This window comes from Drosophila hydei, unplaced genomic scaffold (genome assembly GCF_003285905.1).
Source record: "Drosophila hydei strain 15085-1641.00,03,60 unplaced genomic scaffold, DhydRS2 tig00008114-arrow-pilon, whole genome shotgun sequence".
Lineage (NCBI taxonomy): Eukaryota > Metazoa > Arthropoda > Insecta > Diptera > Drosophilidae > Drosophila > Drosophila hydei.
This window is the reverse complement of record NW_022045827.1, coordinates 9,060,491-9,070,134: the sequence shown is the minus strand read 5'-3', so window position 1 is coordinate 9,070,134 and position 9,644 is coordinate 9,060,491.

The following is a 9,644-nucleotide window of genomic DNA, read 5'->3' as shown; positions in this document are numbered from 1 at the left end:
CCGATATTTGATTTTGTCTGTTTACTTTATTCTGTTTTTGTTTTTTTTTTACTTATATCATATTCTAAAGAATATTAATTTTAAGATCTAGCTTTAAAGTCTGTTATTTGTTTAAATTATTGAAAAACAGTTTATACTAATGTCTTGTCTCTCTATTGTATACCTGTATATATATACAACATCAACATCAACGACAACATCATCCAAACAACATCACCATCAACTTCAAAGCAACAATAACAATCGCAACTGCATGGGGACAAGCCATACGAAAACCAAAAACAAAACAAAAGAAGAAAATCCTCTCAACTATGTCCAGCGGAGCGCTAAGTCTATCATCACGTCAATCCTCAGAAATCAACGCAACTGTTTGGGACTTTTGTAAGCTCTTCCAATTTTAATCTGTCGATATAAGTATACAAAAAGAAAAAATGATAAACCTATAAAATCATAATATTTATGTTATGTGAGATTGGATATAACAAATTTATAAATAGCAGTTAATTGGCTATATTAGTTGATCTGTTTACGTGTGGGGGCATGTATATGTATAGGGTATATTTACTCATATATTTTAGGCTAGTTTTAAGCACAACTTTTTTGTTGTTCACTTATGATAAGGTTAATTGTTGTAGTTCTTTTTAATTTTGATGAATTTTGAAAAAATCAAATTGAAATCAATTGAGAATTTCAAAGCATTTTTCAGCTCAGAATTTGCGAGAGAAATGCGTCCGTGTGGCATGCGAATATGAAATAAAAATTGCGCTTTTTAAATATAATAAATAAATACAATTGACTTTTATTTTAAGTGGAACATTTATTAGGCAAATGTGGCACCTGTTGCGTCCATTCGGCATATCATTAACCTGTTGCTGACGCCGCCGTCAAAACAAATATTCCAGTATCGAGCTTTAGCCGAGTCACAAACCATTGTTGATTTTTCCATATGTGTGCTAAGCTTTCACCAACGGTGAGCGGATGCTGCTTGGTTGTTGACTTTGAAGACGACCGTGTGGCCGTCCTCAGGGAGCGACTACTATTTAAGGATGCTGCGTTGCTGCCTTAGCTTCAGTTACCGCGCGGCGCTTGAGTTCGTTAGATCGAGCTGAGAACCTAGAAGATAAAATCGAAATGAATGTGGACCAAGATGATAATCAAATGATAGAGATTAACACTAAACGTTTTGTGTGAAGTGTCTGAAAATAAAGAAAAAACGAAGCCAAACCTTTAACAGAAATTAACTGCAATAAAATTCTAAAAATTAAAATTTAATAATTAATAAATCAAAACAAATCAAAAACCCTAGCAGAAATGTATTTATTATATTTAACGATAATAAACATGTAATGAATATTATTTTGTTTTTGCATAAATAAATAGTTATTGCTGTGCGTGATTTTTGAGAGATAACAGCTCTTTATATAAATTACAAAGGTAAATAAAACTTAAAATATGAGCTAGTTTTTAAAGATTTTGAAAGATTGTTTAAGATAATAACACTAATCAAAAAGTTTTAATTTATTATATAATAAATAGGAAATATAATTTTAATTTTTTGTTTTTGTTTTTATAGCTCATATTCGATTTTGTGATTGTGCTAACAAACTTAAAAAAAATCTGTGGAAAAACAATTAAATTAAAGTTTATTTGAAAAATAGTTGAACGAAGACTTCATTATTATTTGACATTTTACATTTACCAAACATATTTATAACTTTTGTGAAATTAGATTAAAATCAAATATATTTGTTCAAATTAAAATATAAAGATTAATTTAAATATATATAATAATACAGATTTTAAATCAATTTATAAATAGTTTATATAAATTATAAAAATAGTCAATTGGAAATGATTTTAAGTAATCAAAACAATGCTAACAAGCATTCATATATTATATTTGATTTTTTTATAATTAAATTAAAGAACAATTTAATTATATATTTTAAAGCGTCTTTCCCCTGGCAAATAATTGTTGGCTTACGTAAATGGGGCATGAATTAATTAATTATAATTGCGTAAGTATTGTCGTAATTATAATTGAGCAACAATAATCACTCGAACTGTGCAAATAATTCTCAAAGAGCTATTGATTAATGCGTCCAATGCCAATTAAATGCGGCCCAAATTGAAATCAAATTTGTCTAGACTTCATTCAGAAGGCCTCTGTCGCAGTCGTACGCAAATAATGGAAATTTTGTTTTATTTTCGTGTTTTTTATGCCAAAATAAAATTAATTACGTTTGAAATAAATCATTTATAATAATGTCGAGCGCCAAGCTAAGTGCTGGCCGCACTTGGCCTTTTGCAAATTGCAAAATTATTGTCAGCAAAAACATTTAGCAAAGAGTTCAAACTTGAATTAATTACAAACATAATTAACTTTGAAGCAAGTCGAGTCGAGTGGAGTAGAGTCAACTTTTTGTAACTTCATTTTTGCCTCGCCCATTCAATGACATTGAATAAATTGAAAAACAATTAGCACATATTACATTTTTTTGAGGCAACTCAGCAAAGTTTGCTCCAGCTTCCACATCGTTGCCTGGCTGCGTGAGTGTGTCTGTGCACCTCTCTATACCATTCTCTTGCTGTCGTCTATTATTAACATACGCTTGCGTCGCTTTTAAATTAAAAATGCTTTCTTTCACAGCCATTTGTGCCTTAAACTTTAAATGAAAAATAGTTTTTGCTCAAATTCTACTTGGAACTGCTGACGACAGCTTCTTTAAATTAACTGTCGTAACATTTCTTTGCCCATTTCGTTTGCGCTGGCAAACAAGCAAATCATGATAAACATTAAAGCCACAATTTCATTCATTATTGTCTGCCAGCATAAATATTTTCATATATTTAGCAAATATTGTTTTGAAAACTTCGCATGTGTAAACCCAAAATAAGGCCAACAGTTGACTTAATACAATTTGTGTTTGTCAATATCAATTTGGCAATCCGGTAAATATGTAAGCAATTAAAATAATATAATGAAGTAAAGTCCAACTGAAAGATGCTCGCACAAGTCGGAGGAAAACAATGTCGTAAAGTCGCCCATAGTTAAATTAAATTACTATTATATATATATATATATATATATATATATATATATATAAATATATATATATATATATTTTTTTTTTTTTTTTTCTTAATATATATATTCCATTTTCAATTGATTTATTATTTTATATTGAGAAACATCCTTAAAATATACTTCACAAATTTATTTTATATGAAATTGCATTCTCTGTAGTACGCTTAAACTGAATTCAGCTTGTTTTAGTTAATTAATAAACATTAAGTGCTTCTTTTAATATTGTTCCCAAATCGGTAACCCTTTTATGATTAACTGGCATACATTATTTAACGCCCACTTTATAGATTACATTTTACAAGTTGTTTTGCCTTCATGAGACCGTAATTTCATGTTTTCTCGTAATTTATTCCAACTTCAAGCCGTTGCCTAGCTCAAAGTCGAGTACGCCCCATGTTTTGGGCGTGTAAAGCGACGGGTATAATGCATGCTTTCAGTTAGCTTTTACATATCAATTTCAAATAACAATATATAAATATTGACAGGGGCAAGCAAAACAGGCGCAGCTGCGGCTGACATGATCCAAGAATGCGTAGCCAAACAAAGTGTGAATATTTATTTTGTATACATTTTTTTCACATTTCTGTTTTACTTTTTTTTTGAGCAGCAGCAAGTACGCATACTTAATGCTGTTTGTAAATAACATACAGAAAACAGGAGAAGGAGCGGGCTGTTTGCCTTCAAAGGATGAACCTTTTGCACGCCATCCTTTCATATGTTAATCCCGCAGAGAGCTGCGCCAGCTGTGAAGCGGATTACTCAGTTAGTCAGTTTAGAGTCGGCCAGACTTCGTTTACCTTGGCGAGCCACAAGCAATGGCAACCTATATATATATATATATATAGAGCGAGAGCTATTCCAAGTTACATTTTTATTATTTATTTTCTGACGTCCGTCGCACTTCATATGTGTAAATTTTATTATTCCTGTTTCTTTTTTTTTTAAATATCTGTATTTGCATAAGAAAAAAATGAACTGAAAACGATCTCTGGACTGAGTTATACTTATGACAGGCGTGCATTATAAATATGTAAACACATCTGTGTGTGTGCATGTGTGTGTGTCAGCTGGTAACACTTTATGGCTGACCCGCCCGCAAAAGTATACTATATTTTTTTGCAGTTCAACTGCTTCCGCGCTTGGCTCTGGCCCAAACATTTAAATGGGTTTTCTTAACAGATTTGTACTTTTCTTTCAGCTCTTTTGCATTGCGGGTGCTTCGGATATTTTTTTTATAAATTTTTTGTCAGCTTTGCCTTTGCTTTTGTCTCGCAATTGTGGCACTGCGATTTCTTCTTATGTTTTTTTTCCCTTTTCTGGTTCTGTGTTGTCATTTGAGATAATATGAAAAGCATTCAGGCTTTGGAGCATTTGTCCTTTTGTTTCATTTCGCCTTTGATTGTGCTCGAGTTTATTCTAAAGCAATTGATTGGATTTGAAACGATGCTTGAGCAAATCTGGCACTGTAGCGGTGTTAAGTGGTTTGGAATACGTGTTGAAGCGTTGCTAGTTAGCTTCTTTGCTGAGCAAACAGTTTGCGTTGGAGTTTGTAAAGTTAAATGAATTATAAAGAGCTTAGCTTATGTTGCATTTGTCATTTACGACGAATCTTAAGAATTTGTATTGGATAGGTGAGACCAAGAATTGCAATTTTAGGTGAGTTCTTTAATCATTTTCTTTGAGAAACTATGACAACTGAAGCATCAACAAGACTTTTATTTAGAGAGTTTGTTTTTTTCTGTACAACTTGATTTCCTTGTTCAATATTATTGAGTTGACTAATAGGCTGAATACGTTTAGACCTGCGGCTTCTTTATTTATTGTTTGTACGTGCAAAGTTCAAATGTTGATAAAGAGTTTGTGGCGTTCGTTTGAGAATGTGGTTAAGTGACATATGAGATAAGCCAGTTAAATAATTTTAAGTCGTTTGAAACTGTTCAAAATTGAATTCACGTCGGTTAACATTTAGTTTAGACTCTTCCTAACAAGTTTTCAATACTTTGACAAGTCCCAGCTGAGGACAATTCAATGCTTTTAATGCTCTTTCTTATTTCGAAAAACTATTTCATTATATACTTAAAAAGAGTTTGAGCAACTATTTAACTGGGTGTTTCGAAAAAGGAACTTCGATTTAATGAGCTGCTAGCAAAGTCAGGGCAAGCATTTGCTCTTCATTATGGCCAAGTTATGACTTCACAATAAAATCATATACAGCGTAATATCTGAAGTCGTTTTTGTTCTATTAACATTTATTTTCATACTGCTCTTATTTGGTCACCCCATACTAGGCTGACAATCAACATATGGCTATAAAACCCATTCAGCCGCTGTCATCTGCCAGCTAACTGGCTTGGCCATACTCAATCACTTTGACTAAGTGCCAAAATGGCCAACAGCTAAGAAAATAGCAGCAACTGTTGGCTATCAGCAATAAAAATAGACTAACATGCGAGTATAGCAATGCGGCCAATTAATTGATTGATTGATTGATTAGCTCAGTCAGCAACTGCAACAACAACAACAACAACAAATAAACAAAATAAACCAAAATGCGGTTCATCATTTTCATTTGCTTAAGCATGTCCACAAAATCAACAATAATAAAAATCAAATGATGTGGAAAGAAGACAGCAAAACAATGAGAAAGAGACAGATGTTGGTATATGTGTGTGTGTGTGCGCGTGTGTGTATGTATGTGTGTGTTCCTAACAGACAAGGAAATCAAAGCGAATGTTTATGCATGTGATTTGAATTTAAATGCGAGTCAAGCCTAAATACTAATGGAGCCATCTAACAGCTCTCTTCATCCTCGCTTTGTTTAACGCCAGCATGAAATATTTATGTACCCATTGCAAAAAAAGAAGAAACCAAGCTGGCATAACCTACTGCATAATACTTGTTCACAATTCCAAGGCAGCTAAGTTTATTCTAATTTCAATTTGTTTATGGAATTTGCCAAATTTTAATGGGCGACACATATAGTTCTAAGATCTATTTGCAGATCATTTGAGGGGCTCCCAAGAGGCACCTGTACACAATGCTTGATAATTCTAGAGAGTAGTTCAATGGCAACTTATTCTTGGGCTTCTGGCTGTGAAGCTGTGGAAGATGCCACTGAATATAATACTTAAGCTTGCTCTTTATTTGTGCCGCTGTTGTATTTTGCTATTTTTCTCAAATTTCAAGTCCTGAGCTTCAATGTAGTATAAGAAAATATAGCAAATGCTTTATACTTATTTGCCAGTTGCCATGCTGTTAAGAAATCTTAGCACTTTCACAGCTAACTCTGTTTTTCATTTCTCCAATCTGAAGTTTCTATAGAAGCGATATCTAGACTGAGATTACATGAAACTAATACACTCTTTCACTAACTGAACGCGCATAGAAAAAAGTGCGCCAGCTGCAAATCAAAGGCCAACTGAATTTTGTTCAATGGATGCTGATTCAGTCAACCGATTCTGTTGGCGGTCAACAATATGTCGTTCCATCATTTTGTGTGCGTGTGTGTTTTTGTGTGTGTGTGAGCTTTAATGCGATTTTTCATTTGCTATTTATCCAAACGTTATGCGCTCAGTTCAGCGCATCTGCGATTAGCTCACAAATTTCGACTAAAAACTCTAAATAGGAAAATCGTATTATTCGTGCTTTGTGTGAGCTTTTGTTTTGTCTCTGAAAATATAATGAAAATATAAAATGTCAAAGACTGGCATAGATTTTGCATAGAGAATCAAATAGAGGTGAAGCTTTGAGTGTGTGGATAACAAAAACAATTTCTATTGATTGCTCGAAAATGAATCTAATGAAAATAAAGGAAATAGCAGTCAAAAGTGGGCAGAATTTGGCAAATATATTTAGCATAAAAGCTGAAGTTGCTTATGGAGTATAGAAAAGAGGTTTGAAGGAAAGCTGTTTGTATCGGAATGGCAAGGGAAGACTCGTAGCTTTCTTAGATAAAAAATATCTTATCATACTATTTTCTATTACTATTACTTATTACTATAATATTATCTAATATTTTTGACTGAGCTGTTCATGACTTAGAGTCAGTTTAAATAAATATATATAATATAGAAACCTATAAATCTTAAATAATTTAGAATCAATTTAATACAAAGTCATTTCAAATATATATATTCTATCACATTACAAAATATCTACTTCCATGCGCCACAAATTTCACAATAAAATTGTTAAAGTCTATTGAAGGGCACGCGTATTTCGAGATTGATTCGAAGCATTGCTTCAAGTAACAAAAGGAAGGCACAGAGAAGCTGTGTTCAGAGAATGCCAACTTAGCAAATGGCTGAATTATTTACGGGTCATTTGCTTAGGTTGCTATAATTATAACACAAAATGGGAATTAGTTGAAAAGGGTTTGGTTAAAGTGCGCTTGATAAGAGTTTCTATGCATTTGTTTTAAGCATTAAAAGCATAGACAATTGTTGCAGATACTTAAATGAGTTGCATTAGTTATTTGAAATATTTTTAGCTTTTTTTAAATGTAAGCCAAAAAGCCAGACTTTAGCTGAGTCTCATGTCAAGTTAAGTAAAATGAAAATGATGTAAAACAGTCGGAAGTATCAACTGCTTCTGGCTTAAGAACTTAATATTTATATTAAATATTTTTGTTGGGACGCTGCCCAGTCCTTACCTGGCCAACTGTTGATGATGTATTTGTTTTTGGTGTAGCAGCTGCGGCTGGCTGAGCGGAAGCAGGCGCGAACGAGTTAACAAAATGAAAGGATTCGGCTGAAAATTTTGCATGTTGTCTCAAAAACTTCAGCAGCTGGTGCCAAGTGGGCGTGAAAAGCACTCGAATATGTTGTTAATGCGACGGTTCGGGTTCAAGTCTTTCAAATACAGCTTAGCGAAAACAAAAGGTCTTGGCAGCTGTTGCCCCCGGTCTATGGCTACGGCTGCCTCGACTAACTTAAAGGTGTACTAATTGAAATTTCATGGAGCGCTAAAGTCGAAGTCGCTTTTTTGATTAAGCAATTTTACATTGTGCACATTGTGCCGCCCATAATTAAGCCGCAGCTGAAAAGTGGAAATTTAGTTTGCGGCTTGCGCTGCTCATCAGCCGGGAAATTGCCATAAAGATACTTTTAATTGCTACTAAGTGCCAACGGAGCCCACGTCGCACTTATCTAGCCAAAGGCAAATGAAACTCTCGCAACTTGGAAGCCGACAAGTCTCCAAAGGAAAACGGCAAAGGACATTGCGCTCGCAGCTGAGTTATAGTTGCGGGAATTGTTGTTCTGGAAAAGTAAATGTAGGTTGCTTGATTTGAAACTTAATGGGCTGCGCGCTGACTTCTACTTCCTCGCCCGCCAGCAGCTAGAAAGTGAAACAACTGCAAGCCATAAAGATGGGGATCAGCTGGCAGCTTTGGCAATAAAGCTGAAGAAATTAGGTGTTCAATTGAGCGGTTTGTTCAGTGCGTAAAACCAATTGAAACTGATGCGATGAAAGTCGCTCATCAACTATGTGCCTAAAAGCTAAACTTGAAGTCGCGCAGTCTAGAGTAAATAATGAACTTTTGACTCCTCATTTGACTTGATATTATTATGAATTGTTAATATTAATTGTAGTTTCTAGACTTTTATTATGTTTTAAATATTTTAATTTTAATAATGCAAAAATCGTAAATATTTAAAGTAAAAAAATATATTCAATTTATTAAAAAATAAAATAATTTAAATAATAATTTATTTTAAAAATTTTGAATTATTTTAGTAAAATTTTAATTTAATGCTTAAATACATTAATTTGTATAAATTAGTTGATTTTTAGTTATTTAAGTTTTGAGTAAGTTTCAAAATCAAATTTTAAATGAAAAAAAAAAGAATTGATATATAAGTGCTTAAATATGTTTTGTTTAACATTGGTTAGCAATATTATTAATAATAATAATGATAATATAAATTTAATAATAATTTAAATTTATTAATAATATAATAATAATATGGTAATATTTAAATATTTAATATAAATATATTTTCAAATACTCCCAATTAGTATTCAGAAGTCAAACTATTTTGGTATTAATATTTGTTTTCTGCTCAAATTAGATTAATCCTTACAAAACAAAAGAATGTAGACTATACGCTAACGAAGGACTTTAATGTAACAAAAAATACTCTTTTGATAATTCTTGAAATCTTTGAAGAGGGAGGAAGGAGATGAACCTTTTAATGCCGATATGCATTTGAGAAAACAAATTTATCTCTCGATTTAAGATTCAGATTCGACTTATATAAATAGCGTATATATAGTCATACTCCAGGCTCGTTTAGACTAGCAATTAAACTAGTATAAATAGTTAGTAAGCATAACTCTTAAATAAGTATAATCATTGTACATAATTTGAAACATTTTCCTTACATTATGCGATTGAGTTGAAAATGTAATTTTTCTTAAACTCAAATTTCATGTATGATTGCCTCTTATTTGGCATTCTCTTATTGGCTGATTGCTCAACTAATGTTCGCTTTAAGTTTTCAATCTGCAGAAAAAATCGAGGAGCCACAAACAAACAGCTGGAAACCAATTGGTT